Source organism: Lagopus muta, chromosome Z (genome assembly GCF_023343835.1).
Source record: "Lagopus muta isolate bLagMut1 chromosome Z, bLagMut1 primary, whole genome shotgun sequence".
Lineage (NCBI taxonomy): Eukaryota > Metazoa > Chordata > Aves > Galliformes > Phasianidae > Lagopus > Lagopus muta.
This window is the reverse complement of record NC_064472.1, coordinates 43,091,046-43,113,459: the sequence shown is the minus strand read 5'-3', so window position 1 is coordinate 43,113,459 and position 22,414 is coordinate 43,091,046. Positions and strand designations below refer to the sequence as shown.

Sequence of the window (22,414 nt, the reverse complement as noted above, 5' to 3'; positions counted from 1 at the left end):
CATAAGAAGTGCAGCTTAATGCTAAATGCTATTTATATAAACCTGCCTCATCTCCCATTATTGGTATCTTATGAGCAGAAATGACATTTTTAGCAGTGTCTTTTTATGCACTCAGAAATGGAGTAGAAAGGAATTTAGCTAACCAAAAGCTAAAAAAATAACAACAAACAAACAAACAAACAAACAAAAAGCATACAAAAATAAAGGAAGAAAATGCTTAAATATTCAAAGTGTTCAGTAGTCACAGGGAAGTCAGTCTGTCTCCAAGCAGTTGTTCTCAGGCCCAGAAGAGCTCTGTCCTCAGTGATCATTCAATTTCCAAAGACATCTTCACACAAGCCTTCAATTCTCCACTTTTCTGTGATCACTCCTTGGTAAAGGGTCTCGCAAGTATTTACCTTCAGTAGACTGGTGAGAGGGGGATGCATTTATCACCCACTAAATTAATGTGTTTTGGTAACTGTTTGGAGGTCTCCATGGGGCTGTACACTTTGGGGGTAGGAGTGCACAAAATGCAAGCTGCACTTTGCAGCAGGGTACTGAGCATTTTCAAAACCCTAAGTGCCGTTTAAACAGGGCAGCACCCGAAGATGCCAGGCATAAAAGCTATGAAAAGCTGCAGTGAGAATATCTCTAGGGAGAGAGGGTGGTCTCTAGTGCCAACCTCCCTCCACAAGATAAACGTCCCACGTTTAAACAAGCATAGGCTAAGAACCTCTGGAAACTGCAGAAAGGATTCACTGTGAACTAGAAATAACATGATGGAGTAGAAGACATCAGAAGCTTTTACATCTGTTTTACTGAATGATTACAGATAAAGTTAAAAAATAACTTTGTTCTTCCTACAAATCTTTTGCCTAACCAGAAAAAAAATTAAAAATACAACTTGCTCAAGCAAAGCATTGTATTTTATTATTATCATTATTTAATTCTCAGTTTGGGTCAGATTTAACTATGGTAATGGAAAATATAAAAAAATCGTTTCTCGAGTCACTGTAATTTCAATTAATCTTACTAGGCTTTTTTGTATTGTACCTTTCCTGTTTACATACAGTCAAGCAACTTTGTGCTTTGCTATCCAAAACATTAAGAGCACCCATGCATCAGAATTACAGAAATACCATGCACATTGTGATGCAGACAGTCTTACAGGTAAGTATTTAAAGAAGAAACAGTAATTAAACGATTACTTTCAAGACAGCCTACTAATCTTATTTTAATGGAAAGGTCAGGGGAAAAACAGCAGTTAGAAGAAACAATTCCACACCATTATTTCAATACTATACTTTCTTTTCAAGCCACAATGAAAAGTCTCAAAGCAATAATCATTTCCCTTAAACATTTTTCCCCCCCAAACAGTTGGAACAAAATAGTTCAGCACCAATCCCAATAACAAATGTCAAGTAATGTTTCCAGAGCAGTCTTCTGAATTCCTGTAAATTTTAGGGGCTTAGGAAATCTTCATTATAAACAATCCTGAGTCTTCCCAAAGCCACGGTTATACTTCTAGCCTAGGTCACCTACCTACAGAAAAGCAAAATGGCAATAAAACACATAATATTACCTTCTGAAGAAGACAAAATACCTGGCTGAGTTAGTGCTTACCCTGCTGTGAGCCAGGGAATTCCTCAAAGCAGAAATATGTCCTTTCATGTATAAGTTTGCAAGACAGAGCCTTTTCATATTATTAAGTTTGACTGAGAGGAAATTATTTGTTGACCTTAGGTAAAGTTTTGCATACTAAAAAAGGGGTGTGACAGACCACAGTGAATGCTCAGTGCCAAATCACGCAAGATGTTCTTACTCTTGTTAGTTTAAATAATGACTAAAATGCACTCAGGACCCCGTCCTTTAATTTAGCTTTCAATTTAATTACTCCTCCTCTTATCCTTCTTCCCTGCGCTGAAAATTAAAATAACTCCTTAATTCACATCTACTAGGAAGTCACTCACGATCTATTAGAAACTGTTTTTATGTAACATAGGGGTAGAAGGAGCAAAAAAAAGACCATACAATGGCCTGATTTCCAAAGTAGCACACCTCTATCGTGTTCACTTTCTCTCATTAGACTTGAGTGCTTTGTATTTTTGGAAAGTTTGCCTCATAATGCTTTAGGCTTTGTAACAAAATATGAACTGCAAATCTTGAAAACAAGAACAGTTATAAATGCAAAATTTATAATGCAAAAATAAACTTGAAAGGCTTACTTAAATAATTAAACTAATAAATAATAAAACTAATAAATAATTAAACTAAGTCTACTTTTCAGTTTTCAGTAAAATTGCTGAAAATTTTCTGAGATAAATTTAAATGACTTAATTTCACTTAAACACTGTGCTTGTTTTTAAATTAACTTCTGATTAAGTGGAGTAAAATCATATGTACACCACATGCATGAGTTTTCCATATTTGTACTGGTGACTGAAAACAAGGCAACTGCAGTAAAAGAAACAATTAACAGAGCTCCTCTCAGTTTGGCAGAGCACAACTACAAACAGAGAGCCGTGAACCTTCCTGTTAACACACATAATTAGTGCAAAGGCAGAGAAAAGGAAAGAGATAAGCTCCTGCTCTCCCAAAGGATAGAAAAATTTAAGAGTAAGGACCTGCTAGCAGGGAACAAACAATGTGAAATACTAACATAAATTAGGAAACCAGAGAGTTGCTATTTTGACTGTTTCTGAGTCAGAAAAACATCTGCCTCACCTCAGTGGGCATCAAATGAATACTTGATAGATTTATCGGAAATAAAGTGTTCTGGTTCACCTTCTGGAAAAAAAAAGAACACAAAAAACACATCACAGAACAGGTTCTGAATGGGAGAATTTGAGAAACCATTATCAGGATGAAGACTGCTGTCTTTTCCATCCTCCACAGAGAACACGAAAGGAAAGTACATCACAGAGTTGTATGTGGAAAATATTGTCATCTGTTACAGATGCTAATTTCAGTAACTCTTACCACTATTGCAACAGTTGACTAACAAAGTAATAAAATGCAATACCAAACAATAAGAAGTCAGTGCATTCTCCCTGAACAACACTGCAAAGCCTCACTCAAGTATGCAACCAGTACCTGGGATACCTGCACAACTCACGTGAATTTTGGAATTTCCAAGACAGGAAATGCCCAATTTGGTAACCCTGATTTTGAATTTTTTTTTTTCTTTTTCTTTTAATAAGTACTTAGTTACATTGTGCAATGCCTAAATTCTGCTCAGTATTACTCAAAGTGCTAGATGGGCCTTTTATTTTCTTGACAATGCCACAGACTGTATGGCAATGAGCAGAGACACTTGACAACACCAGCAAGACAGTTGGGAGCTCATGATAGTTAGCCACACCATACCTACCCTGCCTGCAAAATGGGCACAGGCACCCTGGTCTCATCCTGGCTGTCTACTCACAGCTGTGCACACACACCAAGTGCCCACAGCATTTTACCCTAACTTTGTACAGCCCTGCACTCTCACTCAGGCCATCTTTTCTTGCCATGCCACATTCTGTGCTTGAGCTCCCACCATCGCCTCCCAAGCGGGGTTTTCAGACCCTAATAAAGGATGAAAACAGCAATGTTGTAAGTTTGCATCTAGTTATATTAACATAGGTGATGCAAGCCTTTGGTGAGACTGCAAGACAAATGACCACCTAACTCTAGCAAGGAGGAAGACCTTCTCACATTTACAGTTCTCTACCTCTCATCAAATTACTTCAACATCTCCTGCTGCCCAGGCAAGGCAAAGGAGGAGTGGGTTTCCCCTTAAGCAACTGGCTGGCAACCAGGCATCCTCACCCAACCAGAGCAAAACACGCACAACTGTCCTTGACAACTTATCCCACTATTGTTAAGATAGATAAATACAGAAATTTAATTATGCATTAGCAAAAGCTATATGTTACTATGAGAAGACATATATGAAATTCAATACAGGGAGACAAGCAAATTTACAAGCAATCTGCTTCTTCTGGCAAAAACCAGGGGTTAAACAAATCATCTGTCATGAGGGCATAAATTCTAAGTTCTCCCAAAATAATTTTCTTCAAAGGCTTCAAAAAGCCTTAACAGAATACAGATCTCCTTCAATATTTACTGATGCCCACTTGATAACAATTTTTCAGGCTCCATACAAGAAAAAACAAACCACAGAACTATCACTGTGAGAATTCACTAAAACCTGATTTTTTTTTCAATTTGCTTAGCTATTTATTCCAAAAACAGAATGAAAAGTGAGCACTCTTGCATATTAAGCAATCAAAGAGACAGAAACATACAATTTACCTTTGACAACTGAGTTTTATTTACATAGTTTATTTATTTTAGACTGGTAAGGACAGGCTAGAAATATCCTTTGCTTTAGTTCTCATCCTTTCACAACCTCAAGCACAGTGCCATTTTTAAACTGCGTAACAGAAAACTTCATTTCTACACTTTTCTTTTTTTCTTTATTGTACAATATCTATAAACACACTTTTTGCTGAGGTGACTAAAAATCTCAAATAATCCAGAGTCCCTTTATGAGTAATACAAATGTAGAGAAACTTAATTATTTACTTTTCAAACTCTATTTTTAAAAATACCTTATAGATACTAGGTTCTAACACTTAAGATAAAGCTTTTAAGATAATTTGAAGCAGTCTGTACCTGCACCACAAAGCTTGTTGGACATGCTAGCTCTAAAAGAGAAAAAGAAATCCAAGGAAATTGAAATTTCCAGTTTTATATCCTGACTAAAACGTTAAGACTTTCCGAGAGCTTAGTCACAGGGCTACAGTCCTCCTGGGATTCATAGTGAGACAACTCCCATGACTAAAGTGATGCCATGGAGGGATAAAGACTCTCTAGGAAGGACGGGTTGGTAAAGGGAGGTGCTTTTTATATGACAGCACAGCTGGAGAGCATGAAGCTCTGCCTAGGGATGAATTAGGAACTGATTGTGAGCTTATGGGTGAGCACAGGTAAAGGTCACACAGTGTCTGACCAGAAAGAACAAGCGGGTGAGGCCTTCTACAGACAGATGGGAACAACCTCACTATTGGAGGCACCGGTCCTCAAGGAGGACTTCAACCGCCTAGTATTTACTGAAGGGAACATAGCAACATAGCAAGATACAGGCAATTCAAGAAGTTCACCACCAATAAGAGGCTTGTTGGGAATGTCAGGATCAAAGGTAGCCTTCGCTGCAATGATTATGACATAGTGGAGTTCAGGATCCTGAGAGCAGGGAGGAGACAAGCTGTTGATGTATAGGCAACAGACCTGCTAAAGAGTCTGTCCCCTACTTTTTTGTAGCTCCCTGTTAGATACTGAAAGGCCGCTATCAGGTCACCTTGGAATCTTCTCTTCTCCTGGCTGAACAGCCCCAGCCCTCTCAACCTGCCATCATATGAGAGATGTTCTATTCTGTGGATGTACTCCAATAGGTCTGCGTCTCTTCTGTACTGAGGACTTCACAGTGCTCCACATGAGACTCACCAGCGTGGAGCAGAGGGGCAGGATCACCTTCCTTGACCTGCTGTCCAATAATTCTTTTGATGCAGTCCATGATACAGTGGACTTAAGCTTTCTTGGGGGGGAAGGCGGGGGGAGGACCTCCTGGACTTTCCTTTTCTGGTTGAAAGCCCTTCTTGTTCTTTTTGGCATCTTTGCCAAGTTCAGTTCAAACTGGGCCTTGGCTTTTTTGACCCCATCCCTACAGAGCGTAGCAACTTCCTTATATTCTTCCCATAGTACCTGCCCATTTCCACGGCCCGTGCATTTTCTTCTTGTTCTTCAGTTTGACCAGCATGTCCTGGTTCAGCCATGCCAGTCTCTTCCCTTCCCTTTCTGACTTGCTACACACCTGAGGATGGAGATCTCTTATGCCCTAAGGAAAGCCTGCTTAAGCATTTGCCAGCTCTGCTTCACACCTTAGTTTCCTAGGCTGTTTAGCTGACTAACTCCCTGAAGAACTAGAGTTTAGCTTTCATAAAGTTCAGCTTCTTAATTTTCTCTTCGCCTGTCTCATATCCCTCCAAAGCATGACCTCAACCATAGCACAGTCAAGAGAAGTGATCCTTCCCCACTCCTGTACAATGCCAGGGCAAGAAGCAATGGGCACAAACTGAAACACAAGAGGTTCCCTCTGAATATCAGAAAACACATTTTTACTGTGCAGTGGCACAGGTTGCCCAGAGGCTGTAGAGTCTCCTCCTTGGAGATCTTCAAAAGCTACCTGGACATGGTCCTGAAAAACTACTTTTGGTGGTCCTGCTTGAGCATGGACATTAGACCAAGTTGGACTCAGAAATCTCTTTCAATTCAATAATTCTGTGAAGTCTAGCAGAATATTCTCCTTATTCTGCATGATAAATACACAGTTAAGATGTATTCAGGAAACTAATTGTTGAGTTTAAAGCAGGGAATATTTACAACCTTTAGTGGAATACCTGAGTCCTTTTTTTTAAAATCTACATTCCTGATCTTTTCTTAACTACTATGCCAAGCAAAACAAAACAGGAAAAAACAAAAAGAAAGACACAAGAAGACAAAAGGCAAGGATTACTAGAAGACAAACTAAAATGTTGGGGAAAAAAAAAAGAAACCAATGACTACAAAAGACAAATAAGAGATAATAAGTCTTATTTTCCAGATAACTCTAACTATACTGTCATTAGATCCCAACTCCAAAGATAACATTGAAGAGTAAATTGGTTTGCTTCTTCTTACTTTATCTTCTTTTAAGAACAAGAAAACTCACTCTGGCCTTGGACAACTCAAACTCTGAGACAGCAGAGGCTGCGGGCATTGTTAGAGGCTATGTAAAAGAAAACTAAACAGAAATTATTAGTGTAAAACAGCATGGACGATCAACAAGACCCATTTACAGCTGCAATGCCAGCAACTTTTGCTAACCTGGAGCTATCCCAAACCCAGAATTCAAAATGTGCCCAAGGAAAATACGTGTATAAAACATTTTTCTGCTTCAGTGAGTTCTGCTAGACATCGAACCTACGTTGTGACAGTGTCAATGCTACAGCAGGAACTGTTCAACCGCCTAAGAAATAAGGCTGCTGAAACTTCAAGTTCATCTTCCCATACCATATTCTCACACTATCAGATATTGGTGAGCTTCCTCATAATTTCTTCTTAGACTTATGGGTCTGAGTCAATCAATCAAAACTATTTAAAGATGTTAATGGCAACCAACAGTACTATCAAAGGCACCTGAATGTCTTTACCAGCTATTCTTCTTGTTCTTTTTTTAATAAAAACTATACAGGATGTCCAGCAGTGCTTTCAAAGATTCAGTTGTCTCTGAAAGCAAGGCCACTATCCTTCTGACACATAATCTGCAATCCTGAACAGGGCCTTTCGATAACTAACACACAAGTTAGGATATATTTTGTTCTTAAGTGAAAAATGTCCCTTTTCCAGTGAATTTCTTGAAAAAACATTTCAATCTCAAATGGAACAGAATAATCAATCAAGCTTATTATAAAATAATTCATGTTTGCTACACAAAAGAAGAAACTAGCCTTCCTGCTTATGAGTACCTCATGAGTTTAAGATACGTAACAGTCACTAAGAATCATATTGCAATAGCAGGGAGGGGATAACCCGCATATTACCATACCTGGTACTTCTTGGAAACTCCTGCTCAACCCTGGAACTGTGAAGTCATCCTAAATCCTTCTCTTCTGCAAGAGGTAATATACAGAATTTGACATTAATACCACATAAACCCAAAGTGCCATTTTTGCTATGAGAATTATAATAAAACCTCCCCCAGAATTTTGCTTTCATTTCCCAGATTCTCTGTAAGAGACTGTTTCTGACAGAGACCAGAACTGATATATCTGTATCCAATGAGCCAAGATACTGATACTGCACTTAATACAAAAAACAATAAAACAACTACTACACTGGCTTGACAAAAAGCACATGCACCAGCCCTTTTCCAATTCAGCTTGTTCTCATGTCTCTCCCAAGTCTACCTGGACAAAATCGTTCAGCATTTGTTTGTAGTAGCAATTACTGATTCCAGTAAGCACCTGGGACCAGTCTCTTACACTGTGACTGAATGCATAAATAATGTTCTAAAAATTCAGACTCCAGCAGTTAGAAAAACAATTAGCTTTATCAAATCCACACACAGCAATTTCAATACTCTCCTGCATTACCAAACTACTCTTAACACAAGCTCAGAGCAAGACTATCTGGATACTTTTAATAAAAAGTAGTGTATTCACACTTGTAGGGTTAGTGTCCTTAAGTACTATTCACCACAGTTTCCATTTTGAATTTGAACACTAAAAATGTTCTTGTCTATTTAATTGGAAAGGGAGCACAATTGGAAACAATTGCTGCTGTACATCTGAAAGCTCAATTCTGGATCCAGAGGATTATATTTCAAGGCAGAAAATACAAAATGCTCAAAAAGAAACAGACCAGACACAAAATTACAAGAAACTGAGATAAATATTACAGGTCTGAAAGGAATGGTGGAACCTATACAATGTATCCTCAAAACTACAATGTCTGCCCTGTTCCTCAACAGAGCAACAGCATGTACTTGAGAGCACATTTTGTGATGTCCAGTATGTTAGCAAATATCAAATAGCTACATCAAACCACCTACTTTTGCTAGAGAAAAATGTCTTCTTTCAGCAATTCAAAATCTTTTTGGTTACAGGAAGGGAAAGCTCTGATTCTTTCACTACAATATTTTTTGGACAAGACACCCCATGGAAATCTGTTCCCTACCTTTGCCATTACCCAGTAGATATTTTTCAAATGCTCTAAAATCAAATAAGCGACTTTTCTGTTGTTGTAAATGCAACCGCCTACCTTTCATTCTGCTTGAGAAAAAAGAACAGCAACAGTGAATCATTCTGGAAATTATGAAGGCCTTCATAAGCTAGCTTACATCTAATCATCACTCTGGCTGTACAGAAATGAAGCTGAAATTTGTAATGGCCACTTGCCACAGAGATTATGGTTAACTTTGATTTTCAGATGCCAGAGTGCTTCCTAACATTTTATTGCTTCGAGTGCAAACAAACATACTCATTTCAGCTGTAGCTACATTAAAGGGGAAAGAAAATTTTCTTTTGCTCTCCTTAGAGATAACGTCTAATATTATGTGGCTTTTGCAAACATTAATTATAATGTAGGACTCACATTTAAGTAAATAGTTATAAGTAGACATCGAATTGCTCCAATAAACCTTTGCACCAAATCAGATGATCAGTAGACTTCAGCAGTTCTTATAATGGTTCATCAGTGAACAACCAGCTCCAGGTTTCTGAGCTGAGAGCAGCGACCACGGAGGAGCTGAAAGCCATACAGAGGATGTGGAAAGACCCCAGGCCAGGAAGCTCCCAGATCTCCATGGACGTGGGAGAGGTGGTAAGAAGCTGCAAGGACGTGAAGGCTGCCATGTCTCAGCTCCAAAACTCAGACCTTCATGAACACTTTATTCCTCCTCAGGGCTTTCCCTCTTGAGACAGAAGGAAGATAGAAGGAAATGCCTGCAACTATTTATCTAGTGGGGGTCTGGGGTTTTTTCATTGTTGTTGTTTTTTAAATACAGAAGCACACAGATTCAGGGTCTAGTGTGAGGGCAGCTAAATGCAATGTCTGCAGTACAAATCGATTTGATCCCTCAGGTAACTGCAACAAAATAAGTAACTAGTCACAGACTGTCAAAAACCATGTCATAATTACACATTTTAATTCAACCAGTACTTGAATATAAAATTAACATTCATGTAAATAATTTAAGTTTTAAGGCACTCTGCAGGTCTTTCCACTTATGACACCAAGCTGAGCGGTGCGGTAGACATTGGAAGAAAGGGAAGCCATCCAGAGGGACCTGGACAGACTGGAGAAGTGGGCCCATGAAAACCTAATGAGTTTCAGTAAGGTCAAGTGCAGGGCGCCACACTTACATTGGGGCAATCCCAGGTGTTTATACAAACTGGAGGAAGATCTCCTTGAGAGCCTCACAGAGAAGGATTTGGGAGTCCTGATAGATGGAGGCTGGACATGAGCCAGCAGCGTGCACCTGCAGACCAGAAGGCCAACTGTGTTCTGGGCTGCACTAAAAAAAGAGTGGCCAGCAGGGAGAGGGAGGTGATTGTCACTTCTACTTGGCTCTTGTGAGGCCCCATCTGGAGTACTGCATCCAGGCCTGGAGCCGCCAGTACAGGAAGAATGTGGAGCTCTTGAAGCAAGCCCAGAGGAGGGCCAATAAGATGATCAGAGGGCTGGAGCACCTCTCCTATGAGTGGAGGTTGAGGGAACTAGGCTTGTTTAGCTTGGAGAACACTCCGAGAAGACCTCATTGTGGCCTTCCAGTACTTGAAGGGAACATATAAACAGGAAGGGGAATGGCTGTTTATGAAAGTGGATTGTGTTTGGACAACGGGGAATGGTTTTAAACTCAGACGTGGGAGGCTTCGGTTAGATATTAGGAGGAAGTTTTTCACCCAGAGGGTGGTGACACACTGGAACAGGTTGCCCAAGGAGGCTGTGGATGCCCCATCCCTGGAGGCATTCAAGGCCAGGTTGGATGTGGCTCTGGGCAGCCTGGTCTGGTGGTAGGTGACCCTGCTGATAGCAGGGGGGTTGAAACTCGATGATCATTGTGGTGCTTTTCAACCCAGGTCATTCTATGATTCTGTGATTTGACCCAGATCTCTTGTATGATCCATTAGAACAGGTACTGGAAGAGCTCCCTAGCAACCTTAAACACTGTCACGTTTTAAGAGTGACAATCATATTCCAGTGTAAATTTGAGGAAAAGATTTGACTCCTTTAGTAACCATTACTTAAGTTTGGGAGAAAGATACACGGACAACAAAAAAAAAATACACCATGAAATTTTTTTCAAATTCATGTTTTGACAACTGTAACTAAATCCTCCAAGATTAAAGAAAACACCTACTGGATTATAAATGAAAGACAGCCTGGAATATATTAAATAGAATAACATGAAAGTCACTTGAAGCAAAATTCACATAAAAGAGCTTCAATCTTTCATATATCTATGCATGTATACATATACATATGTACACACATTTACACGTACATGTTTATTTCTTTGAGGATCTGTTAAACTCCAAAACACACTAACCTGTCATAATGTACTTCTGACTGTCACAGAAACCTGCAGACAAAAAAATAACCTGTACTATTTCCTTCTGTGTACCAGCTACCATCCAAATCAGAAGCATTTATTTAATCCTTTATTTGGGCTTACTCTTTAATGTTGTATGTAGGTAGCTGAGAAAAAGAAGAAAGGAAACAGAAGAAAACTAGCTCATGAGCAAATTGTAAGCACACAGAAAACTCACTGGGAGACCACGGAGGCAAATGTCAACTTTGGGAATGTTTGTGTTATTACAACATCATTTACTCATCTTACCAAAATTGTTTCCAGATCAAGACCTTGAAGATTGTGAGTTAGCATTTGGTTTTCATATCTCAAGTCAGCCAGAACCTACTTGTGCTCTAGGAGTCTAAGAAAACTATTTTTAATGGTTGTACAGAAACCACAGGTTAAGCAGACAAGTAGCTACGAATAATTACATCCACACACACTGTTCACATACAGCATGCTAAAAATGTTCTCGTGGCTACTTTGTGTGACTTTAGAGTTTTAAAATAAAATAATTACATGAAAGGATAAGTCAGATAATAAAATTTAAAAACTGTACCTATTGTTTCAGTAATTGGGTATTTGACACATCAAAGCTCCTCTTATGTCTCAATCATTTTAATTTAGCTGAAGCTAGACTGTGACAATCAACTTTCAGTTCTCCTCACCATCCTAACCTTGAGTCTCACAAGCACGGTCAACTTCCCCGGAGTTACAATCTTAAGCAAATATAACTCAGGACTATTTTAGTAAAGTTTTAATCAAGAGCATACTGGTGGTTCTTAATCAGATTCCAGGGCACCAGAATTACAACTCTCTAATACAGAAAGTCACAGAGCACTAGAGAAAGGAAAAGAGGAAGAACAACTGCATATAGGTAATAGCAGATTATGAGCATTTAGACTGAACTGCAGGCCCTCGCTTTATGGTGATGTAAAATTTATGTGTAGTCACAAGAAGGTAGATTTGTTTACCAGAACAGCATTAGAATATTTTAAATGGTCAATAAGGTATGTATTCTTTGCAGAGGAAAGATCACTGGAAGCATATCAGTCATGCTTGCAAAAAGATCAGAGTTTAAAAAACAAAATAAAAAACAAAAAACAAAGAAGCTACAACCTCTGTTTCATGGATGCCTTATGTGGAAGTGCTTCAGTATTAGAGAAGTGCATGTCACTAGTTTCTATCCACTATAATAAAAAAGCTAAAATCAACATGCTTTAATTCAACACATAATTTTAATAGCTTAGATCATATATTCTGTCTCCTTTCAAATTAACCACTCTAACCACTCTCTAGCTCTAACGACTGCTTATAAGCTATAGTCTAAATATATTCAAGAGCATTACCTGAATACTGAGACCACAAAACACACAAGTGCTACTTTCACAACATTTTTCACTGAGCAGTTTTCAACACTCCACATTTTTTCTCTCACTTCTCTTGAGAAATGCATGGACTCTTAAAAAAAAAAAAAAAAAAAAAAAAAAAAGAAGGCAATAAGAAGATAAGTCCTAAAGGCATAAAGAACAGAAGCTTTTAAAACAATTCAACAAGTTTTGTGAATTACTTGAGATAGCTGCCAGAGCCTGAATTTTTCTGGTTTTCAGAGTCAAACACCAAAGCCATCTTGTCAGCAGAGAGCAAGTTTTCAAGCATTCAAGTGTCATCAGTCCACCTGCCCATTCACAATACCCAGCTGATAATGAACAGTACGAGCCTAGTACACACTGCCAAGCATACACTGCTCATGGAAAGCAGCAGCGACAAGGCAAATTGCAAAAGACAACTCTTAAACCACAGATCTTCCAAATTACTATTTTCTGTTTCTCTGTTTTGTTGTTGTTGTTTTCTGTGAAATAAACTGGCAGCAGATGGAGAAGTAGGAGAAGAAGGAAAAAGTTTCAAATCAGTGCACAAGATAAAAACATCTCTTTAACATCCAGAGCAAAATATTGTTCAGCTTCCTCAAGAGAAGCCTTGGTAAGTTACCTATAGTTCCTGAGTAAAGGTGTCAATGCTTAAAAAACAGCAACATTCATTCCAGGGAGCCAGAAGCCACTTCCTAGGTTGTGCAAGCTAAAGCGTGGCTTCCCCAAGGGCACTGAGCAAGACTGCTGAAGCAGGGAATTTGATCCAAGTTATTCTCAAAACAAAAGAGAAATAACAAAAACAAAGCTTAATTTTTTTTGGCTGTATGAAATTCAGAATTTTAACCTTGCAGTAGGGTTCAGCTATTAAAAAACCTATTAAAATCCACAGGTGGAATTTACCCCCTTTTTGTAAAAACAAACTAAAACCATTCATGTTCAAACAAAACCCTAAGAGATATCAAAAAAGGATTTCCTCAAGCTTTACAAGTTACGTAAGAACATCTCCAAGTTAGGAAAAATAGATAAAATCTGTTGTGCTTCTGAACATCCGTATCTTACTGATCATGCAGTTCTACTCCCTTATCACACATGCCTTTAGAAATATCTTCTCACATGTCCAACTGCATAATCATTTACATAACAAGACTGGTTAGAGTGATACCTGTGTAAAAAACATGCTCTCTTAAGAGCAAGACAACCACAATGAACTGCAGGAGACTGAGACATTCTCAAACCCTTCTGAATTGTACTCCCAGTTTCATTTGAGACAAAGAGCTGTGACACCCAGCTGGCAAACATGCCTGCAGTAACAACCTGAGCTCTCACTTGCAAATGCAGAAGGCAGTGTCCCTCCCATGTCTCACTTGCCATTCCACTCAGCTGCCCTGCTGCCCACTACACACACTAGCTTTACGTCTTACATGACTCATGCTGGCTGAACTGGAAAAACTGTGCCATTTTTCCTTCATCAGCAAAGCCCTCTTTTGAAGTGCTAAAAATTTTCTTGACTGAAAGAAATATGCTCTTTATTTGCACAGAGCTGCTTGAAATGTTACCAACTGCTGTCATATTCCTTCTCAGGCACCCAGATGAAGCCAATGCTGAAGAATTTGTTGAGCAGCAATTCAGCTAGCAGTGGCTAGCAGTGAGCAGCAATGAAATGGGAAAAAGCAGCCCTGACTTTGTGAAAGCTGGTACAGATGCAGCGACTTCTCTTACTGCAGCTACTCCATGAGGTTACAGAGCATCAATCACATCTGCTCCTACACTTAGAATTCTTGTGTTCGCACTACAAACACCAAGGCAATTCTGAGCATTATCTGTAAGTTGAGTATCACTCTGTACCACTATTACGTCTTCCTGCACATTCAAAAACATGAGTGCAGGTCTTTTATTATAAATGCCTCAGATCTTACATCAAATTATGTGCAAGTATGTCAGCAACAGGATTAATAGAGGCTTTGCTTGCAGAACATTCTCATGAGCATTACTGGGATTTTAACTCCTGCCAAGCCTAAAATTAAGCTTTTTCTTATGCTAAGTGAAATACAGCAGAGAGACTCATTATTATACTCGAAGATTAACATGTATGAATCTTGTTTTCATCATCATTAAGGACATTATGAAAAGACATGATGTGACAGTCACACACTCTGCAGGTTCTGCCTCTAAGTTTGTTGAAGCAACAATTACCGCATATATCCAGACAACAAAGCTTGATGTTTCAAATATTACAGAAAAGCAGAACTATAAAATTACATGAAAGCACCAATTGGAAAAAAGATAAAATTTATGTGCTTCTTTATAGAGTTAGGGCTCAATATAAAACATAAAGCAAGAGCTCAGCTAAGCTGACCTCAAAATGCAACAGCAGCTATCCACAGATCAGCACCACAAACCTCTCAGCTCTCACAATTCAAATGTCACAGTGAAACATTAGGATACACTCAGTCATATGCAAAAAATAATCATAGAGAGATTCTTCAGAAAACCTAACAGCAATGAGCATTTTTAATTGTGAGATGGATTCTGCAGAGGTGGCCAAGCTGCGAACTGTTCCTCTTTATTCCTTCATAATAAAGTTCCGTATGCAGTAATTTAACACCGATGTGCAGCTCAGCATTGCCAAATCACTCACTAACTTCCTCTCCTCAGCGGAAGGAGTAGAAAACACAATATTAACAAAAAGCTTGCAGGTTGAGATAAGGACAGGGAAATAGCACACCAGTCATGCCACAGGCAGAAGAGACATGACATAAAGGAATTAAATATAATTTACAGCCTATTGAAAACAGATGAGAGCAGTGAGAACTAAAAGCAACCTAAAAGCACTTACCCCTTCACCCACCTCCTTTTATCTCCTCCATCTGAGCATGGCAGGGAAATGGAGAATAGATGCTGCGGCCAGCCCACAACACTTTCCCTCTGCTGCTCTTTCATGGTCACTCTCTGCCCTTGCTATGCTATGGGTTCCTCTGTGGCTGCAGAGAGATCTACTTTGCACAGTGGCCACAAACTGCAGGGGAACAACCTGCTCCTCCACGGGCCTCTCCTGGGCTGCATGGAGTTCTGTCTCTGGAGCTCATCCTGCCCTCCTCCTGCTCTGACCTGGGTGCCTGTAGGGCCATTTCTCTCCCACTTCTCATTCCTCTTTCCCAGTTGTGGTTGTGCAGCAGTTTTCCCTCTCTTACATCTGCTCTCCCAGAGAACACCCAGTGCCCATCATGGCTCAGCTCTGGCAGAGGTGGGTCCCTTTGGAGCAGTTGGAGTTGGCTCTGCTCTGACACTGATGGTTTTGCTCAAAGAGGCCCCCCCAGCTTCACAAACCTTGCCATATTAACCCACTACAGTATCATACCATCAAAAGATATAGAAAGAATAAAGACAAGATACTGAAGACAGTTTGGTCCACTTCCTGGCTGCATCTCAAGACAGCCAATGAACTCAAGAATGTACTGCCATCACCTTCATTTCAATTGTCACTCTGCACCTCAGCATATCCTTCCCTTCTGAATTGCACCTCATAAAACAAAAAACAAACCTTATTTCCCCTATATCCTGCAAAATATATGGTTTGTTTCTGTAAAAACTGTTATTCCATTTTAATTCAAATCAATTAAACGTAAGTTCAAAGTTCTCTGTGGATATATTCATTTTCTGCACACCAAGTGTTATGTAGGTGATCTCCTGAAGTAGTTCAATCAGATTTTTTTGTTTGTTTTAAAGTAATGGTTTAAGGTAATGGATTTCACATAGCAAACAAAATAACGACTCTTTCTAAGCATTTAGTTTCCTTCTGGTTCTCCCTGAACACCTCCCCCAATTTATATTAATTGGGATGACTAGATAGAAAGTACTTTAAAAATGTATATCATCAAATCAAAACACTGTCTAATATTAAACTGTGAATTCAGCTAATGTTACGAGCTAATTTCATGTATTTACAGGGAACTTTTGGTTATTTATAGGAGAACTTTTCACAGACACTCTTCTTTCCAGCAAAACACTTAGTTAGACTCAAAAGAAATTTTTTCAGAAATTCAAAAACACTGTTTCCAAGAGAACATACAAGTTTACACTTAGAATAGTCAACTACCAATCAGCCTGCTTTTCTTAAGTAGCTTTTGCAGATCTCTTAGAAGTCTTCCATAGTACCTAGGGGTAAATAGACTACAAGCTGAATATCATCAGCATTGCAGCTTAATAATATTTTACTAGCTGCTTTGCTACTGCTATTCTGTATTGAAAGACCAAATTACATTTTTCATTATTATTGTTGCTATGAAAACCAGCCCCCTCTTGGGAGTGTTTGCCATTGGTCCTCACTTATTAAGATAGATTTTAAATAGCAAGCCTCTTTAAGGCTGCAGACATATTTATGATATGTAAAAACACTTAGCATCTTTAACGTAAGATTCATTTTCAGTTTCCCCGCAATGATCTGAGAAGTCCAGTGGCAACATCAGCAGACACTGCGTGTCTCAACACAAAACACAATCAGCTCCTTACTGACCCCAAAATTACTGAGCTTTTATATTCAAACAACTTCTCTATCCTTCATATTTGAGACAGTAATCAAGCAGTTTATTGTTAGCTCCTTTGAACAAGGAAACTTAAAAATACCTGAGCGAGTTAAGTTTCATAAATCTAATCTGCTTTGAAAGATTGGTAGGACATTCCAGTGTTAAGTGACAGCCAACAGTTATACAGTCTTACAACAACCGGCTCGTCCCTCAAGACACTGTCACACTATGGGTCATTTTGGATTATGTGAAGTGACAACACTTTTTCAGCAGGAAAATAGCCCCTGCTCTTGTATCTTTTCATTAGCATGAAACAAGGAATTCAAACATTAACTTTTGGAAACACTGCCTGAAATTAGCTTTCTGCAAGACCATGACAAGAGTTAAGCTAAAAGGTTTTTTTGTATTAGTGCTGTAACATACCTGAGATGTTTCATCTGCTGACATACACCTACATTCACTACAATACTTCTGATACTCAAGGAACCACTACCTCTCCCCCATTCTCAGGATACAAGAAGAGGCTTCACTCTACCTTCAACCGGATATTTTGCCGGACTTCTTACAGGAGACCTTCTTATCTGACACCAGTGAGACATCACAGGACACTTCCATGAGAAAGTCAGAGCTTTCCTGAGAAAAGCATGTCTTCCTACATGCTGTCAGGTCAGACCTTGGCCAAGATAAGCTGACTGGAACTGCTGACTAACAATTTCTCAGTCCACTCTGTGGGTGACTGGTATTTCCATTCCAGGCCCAGGACCCCTCAGCAGCATTTATTTCCTGCCTAAATTCTTAGGTATATTTCCAGTTCTCACAGGCATACGTTATTAGTATTAACCTCCCCTGACACACGTCAGTGCAGTGATCGACTCCTTGCCCAAGAAAGACTGCAAAAACACAGGTTCATCCCTGAAGGACACAGTAACTACGAAAGCAGGAGAAAGTGAGAACATGTCTATGCTGCTCAGCAGAGAGCTCTACCAGTTTTGTGATATGCTTAGCTTCTAGTAAGAGCTAGGCTCAGGAAGCCAAGAGAAGTTTTATGGTGGGCTTCAACCAATGTGAAGCAAGGGCAAGAAGTCCCACCACCTGCTCAATCTTACACCACCAAAAGAAGAATATATGGCCAGATGAGCAGGTTTCAATGCACAACAGGGCCTCAATCTACTACCTGGAGTGCTTGGCAGGGAACAATTTATTTCTGGGCAACAACGAGAAGGATACTTAGCATTGCAGTTACTAACTGAGCCACAGGACCTATTCTGGGACAGCCCCTGCCATTGACAGGCAAAGATTTACAGTTTCAAAAAAATAAGCACTGTCACCATCTGCCCTTCTAAGGCCCTACTGCGTTCAGGTCTAGAACCCCCAGCACAAGAGGGACATTCCAAGCTGCTGAATGGCCACAAAGCTGGGCCTGCAAAGACAGGCTGAGAGAGCTAGGGTTATTTGGTCTGGAGAAGAAAAGGCTCTGGGAAACCTCACTTGTCTTTGAGTACTTAGAAACTGGAGGGTGACTAACTTTTTACAAGGTGTGATAGTGACAAGACAAGAGGGTACAGTTCAAAAATAAAAGGGGGGAGACTAAGGTTAGCTGTTAGGATGAAATTTTTTACTCAGAGGGTGATAAGGTACTTGCACAGGCTGCTCAGAGAAGCTGTGAATGCCTCATCCCTAAGAGGCGTTCAAGGCTGGCAGAGCTCAGCCTAATTTGAGTGGGTGGCAGCCCTGCCCACTGCAGGGAGTTGGAACTAGGTGATCTTTAAGGCCCCTTCCAAATCAAGCCATTCCATGATTCTAGGATCACTTGGACCATCCTCCCTGCTTAGGCCCAAGGCACTACAAAAGCTACCGCTGCCCATGTTCTCGGTATGAAAGCAAAAACCAAAAAAACAAATCAAACCAACAAAAAAAAAAACAAAAAACAAACAAACAAAAAAAAAACACCTGCTGTGCCCTAACCTTTGCCCTCAGTATCTTGGAAATTTAGACAAACAAGTTTACAAGATCTTTGAACGATTCATTAAAGTACACAAAGGAAACATTTCAAAGCGTAACTACAGCAACATGAAACAGATGGCTACAATACAAATCCCATTTCTGGATTTCTGGGACTGGAAGGCCGTCAGAGCCACAGTGGACCATAGGGCTGTTTCTGCTATCACAGGCAAATTTAAATGGAAAACACTAAATAAATATGAGTACAGAACATCAATTTATTTAAAGTCCATTTCAATAATGTAAATTGTTTGTAGTCCAAAAGATTAAATTCTGTTACATTAATAAAAGTGATACGTCACCTACAGAAAAGCCACTCTGAAGATTACATCCACTGCACTGCCAAAGTCTACCTGGGAACAAGGCAAACTAGCAGGCCTGGAACTAGGGGGGATCAGCCAACCTTGCACATAAGACCATAGTCAAGCTTGTGTTCAGGCAGGGAGACCTGCAGCACAGGCCCAGACACTCAACCCATACAATGGATGTTGATTTTCAAGCAGGACTTGAGGAGGACAGTGTAAAACTACTCAAATTTTCTGCCTGAGTGGTAAACAGCTCTTTGCTGATGAGCAGGATTTGTGCTCCAAACCAGAATCCAGCATCAGAGCCAGGCAAAAAGCTCACATCAGGCAACATGGCAGCAGTGTGCAGCAGACAGGCATCATATGGCTGCTAAGGAATCCCATCTCATTCACAGAGAGCTACTTCAGGGAACAAACTTTCAGTCCAGGTACCCTACAGTTCCATCATAAAGATCTCAACTGAGGGAAGATGCAGCATCACAGGAGGCAGAGAAAGGGAGGACAGGACAAAGAGTACTAAGCTCTGGTCCCTGATTTCAGTATAATTTGAAGGCACAATTCAAGCCTGCATCCCCAAGAGTTAGCCCTCCTCCTGCATGTCGGTTTTTTTTGGCAGCTCAGAGCAGTGCAAAACTGCTTCTATTTATGAGATGTAGAGCTGATAGCAGACTCTGAGCTGCAGGAACAAACTCAAGAATGATGGTCTGATTTTCTTTGCTGCCGGTTAGGAAAGCTCTGGAAGCAATGCAAGCAGTACCTCTGGCTGAGGATTACTTTTACTCAGGTCTCAGTGAGCATTTTATCTCTTTCGTGTGAAAGCAAGGCACTAATACAGTTCAGGGTTCAAGGAAGCTGACAATTTACTCAATCAATACAGCAAAACATCACTAACAGCAAAAGATGTTTTCACATGCTGACTATTACTTGGTCCAAATTGATGCTGAGTGAAAATGAGAAGTGTCCTGTCTGTGGTTCTTCTGAAAGCAGTTTCTTTTTTTCTTGTTTATAATGGTTCTCTTGCTAGAAAAAGGTAAACACAAAAATGTGAAAGTGAAGTTTTTCTATGGGCCTAAACGTCCTAAAATCATGGACTGCAAAGCTGTGATCATTTCTGCATTCACGTGAAAAATCCAGAGTCAGAATAAGCTGAGTGATTTTATTTAATCATAACCACATTAAGCTGTTCATCTCTGTAGCAGAATGTCCCAGACTTCATAGCAAACATCTCTCTATGTGAACAAATAAAAACATTTGCTCACATAAGCTGGTTAAATGTCATTCTCCCCAGATGTCCGGATGGCTTAGCAGTCTTTGTTGTGAGATGTTTGCAAAATGTAAAAAAAAAAATAACAGACGCTAATATATGCCTATCTAGCAGATGTGCAATGCCTGGAATTCAACAAGACTATTTTTGGTAACAGATACTGATAACATTCATTTGTGTATCAAAACTGTAATTATGCAGCATTCAGTTCTTGTTGAAAGAAACAGTAAAAACAGTGTACAATTTGTTCTGTAATGGGAGTTGCTAATTAAGGTCCTCTCTCTTCCCCACACAACACCATTGCACTGATCAGCAACAAAGAAGGGCAGCACAGTAATGAGCTCTATTAAATTCTGCCAATCTTGAGCGTGCTGGAAAATACCTGAAGAAGCAGGTAGAGGAGGGAAAGTGTTGCACTTAAAGCCTTGTCACTGACCTCAGGTTTGACAGAAATGTACCAAAAAAACTCTCACAAGTTTATCTTACGTATAGAGGCAGGTATTAGTTAACTAGGATCAGAATTCTACTTAAGTGAGTCCACTTAACCTAATCCTATAAAAACACTAGTACTATTCTTCCTAATTCCATGTTCTGGACAACATATATAAGGGATAACATTTTACAAGTATGTATTATAGGTGTATAAAACTCATTGGAAGTTGCAGAGAATAGCAAGAGCAAGGAAAAGCTCAGAGCAGGGACAATATCATGCCAGTAACTCAAACAAGGTCATTTTCTTCTCTCATAATGAAATGTACTGATTGCAATTAAGCACAAATCTTCCTGCAGCAGAAGTTGTTCATGTGTGGTTCAGACAGCTTCTGCAACGTATATATAAACTGCAAGTTTACCTTTAAAAGGCAGCTTGAGGAAAAAAAAGGATTTCCTATAGTATACAAATATCAAATCACAGAATCATAGAATCACAAGGTTGGAAACAACCTATAAGATCATCTAGTCCAACTGTCTCCTCATCACCATTGCCACCGCAAGCACTAAACCATATCATGCAGCACGTCATGCAGACGCCTCTTGAACACTGTCAGGGACGGTGACTCCACCACCTCCCTGGGCAGCCATTCCAGTGGCATTCCAGTGGCCTGACCACTCTCTGAGAGAAGTAGTTCTTCCCTATATCTAATCTAAACCTCCTCTGGTACAACTTGCAGCCATTATCCCGTGTCCGGCTAGTTGCCTGGGAGAAGTGCAGTGAGGTCTCCCCTGAGCCTCCTCTTCTCCAGACTGAACAATCCCAGCTCCCTCAGCTGCTCCTCATAAGACTTGTGCTCCAAACCCCTCACCAGTTTCGTTGCCCTTCTCTGGACACGTTCCAGGACCTCAATGTCTTTCCTGTAGTGAGGGGCCCAAAACTGAACACAGTACTCAAGGTGCGGCCTCACCAGTGCTGAGTACAGGGGATGATCACCTCCCTGCTCCTGCTGGCCACACTATTTTTAATGCAGGCCAGGATGTCGCTGGCCCTCTTGGCCACCTGGGCACACTGTCAGCTCATGTTCAGCTGAGCATCAACCAACACCCCCAGGTCCCTTTCCTCTTCACACTCATCCAGCCACTCTGCCCCAAGCCTACAGTGCTGCATGGGGCTGTTGTGGCCAAAGTGCAGGACCCGGCACTTGGCCTTGTTGAACCTCATCCCATTCACCTCAGCCCAGCGGTCCAGCCTGCCTAAATCCCTCTGAAGGGCCTCCCTACCCTCAGGCAGATCAACACCACCTCTCAACTTGGTGTCATCTGCACACTTACTCAGTTTGTACACTCGATTCCCTCATCTAGGTCATCAATAAAGA

General features: G+C 40.1%; 1 protein-coding gene across 13 annotated transcripts in view; it reads right to left on the bottom strand.

Moving 5' to 3' along the window:
• The window catches only part of SEMA4D (semaphorin 4D), a 99,087-nt gene that overhangs the window by 35,999 nt on the left and 40,674 nt on the right, over positions 1 to 22,414 (bottom strand). For 8 of the 13 annotated variants that reach the window (XM_048932146.1, XM_048932147.1, XM_048932148.1 and 5 more), the window contains exon 2: positions 7,613 to 7,676. The exons of 1 other annotated variant lie outside the window; for it this stretch is intronic. The gene's annotated coding sequence lies outside the window, so the exon portion shown is untranslated. Of the gene's footprint in view, positions 1 to 1,605; positions 2,644 to 2,706; positions 2,770 to 7,612; positions 7,677 to 12,489; positions 12,602 to 22,414 lie in introns of those variants that run through there. 4 more of the 13 variants (XM_048932142.1, XM_048932141.1, XM_048932140.1 and 1 more) reach the window with 3 other exon arrangements.